General features: G+C 42.3%; 1 pseudogene; it reads left to right on the top strand.

Moving 5' to 3' along the window:
* Positions 1–1,106: 1,106 nt before the first annotated feature.
* On the top strand, positions 1,107–1,149 carry LOC119470054 (annotated as a pseudogene).
* Positions 1,150–1,176: the final 27 nt, after the last annotated feature.

Here is a 1,176-nt window from a genome sequence, read left to right as displayed (position 1 = left end):
GACGGGGTTTCACCGTGTTGACCAGGATGGTCTTGATCTCTTGACCTCGTGATCCACCCGCCTCGGCCTCCCAAAGTGCTGGGATTACAGGCTTGAGCCACCGCGCCCGGCCTATAATCATTATTAAGTATATAGTTCTGTGGCATTAAGTACATTTACAAATAGCAAAATTATTGTTGTACAACCATCATTGCCATCCATCTTCTGAACTTTTTTATCCTCCCAAACAAACTCCATACCCGTGACACAGTAACTCCCCATTCTTCCCCTATCCCCAGCTCCTGGTACCTAACATTCTGCTTGTTTCTATGAATTTGACTATTCTAAGTAACTTGTATAAGTAGAGTCATAGAGTATTTGTCCCTCCCCTCCCAACCTCCCCATTGGATGGGGAGTCTCACTCTGTCGCCCAGGCAGGAGTGCAGTGGTGCTACCTTGGCTCACTGCAGCATCCGCCCCCTGGGTTCAAGCAGTTCTCCTGCTTTAGGTTCCTGAGTAGCTGGGATTACAGGCGCATGCCACTGTGCTTGGCTAATTTTTTTATATTTTAGTAGAGACAGGGTTTCACCATGTTGTCTAGGCTGGTCTTGAACACCTTACCTCGTGATATGCCTGCTTCAGCCTCCAAAGTGCTGGGATTAAGGTGTGAGCCACTGTGCCCTGACCTTATTTGTCCTTTTTTGACTGGTTTATTTCACTTAGCATGTCTTTGAGGTGCATCCATGTGGTAGCATGTGTTAGAATCTTTTCCCTTCTTAAGGCTGAAAAATTTTCCATTGTGTGTATATGTCGTATTTTGCTTATCCATTCATTCATTGATAGACGCTTAGGAATCTTCCCCTTTTTGGCTGTTATGAATAATGGCACTTTGAACATGGAAATACAAAGTATCTCTTGGAGACCCTGCTTTGAAGTGTTTTTGGTGCCTACCCAGAAGTGGAATTACTGGATCATATGGTAATTCTGTTTTTGATATTTTTAAGGAACCACCATACTTTTCATGGTGGCTGCACCATTTTATATTCCCATCAGCAGTACACAAGGGTTGTAGTTTTTGTACATCCTAGCTAATACTTTCTGTATTTTTAAAATTAAAAAAACAATTACAGTGTTACAGCTCTTTTAGAGTTTGCCTAGCAGGCTTCCTGTTCTTTTTCTTTTTCTTTTTTTTTTTTT

The sequence above is a fragment of the Cebus imitator genome, unplaced genomic scaffold, assembly GCF_001604975.1.
Source record: "Cebus imitator isolate Cc_AM_T3 unplaced genomic scaffold, Cebus_imitator-1.0 Scaffold5775, whole genome shotgun sequence".
Classification (NCBI taxonomy): domain Eukaryota; kingdom Metazoa; phylum Chordata; class Mammalia; order Primates; family Cebidae; genus Cebus; species Cebus imitator.
The sequence above is the reverse complement of the archived record's forward strand: the minus strand, read 5'-3'. Positions and strand labels throughout refer to the sequence as shown.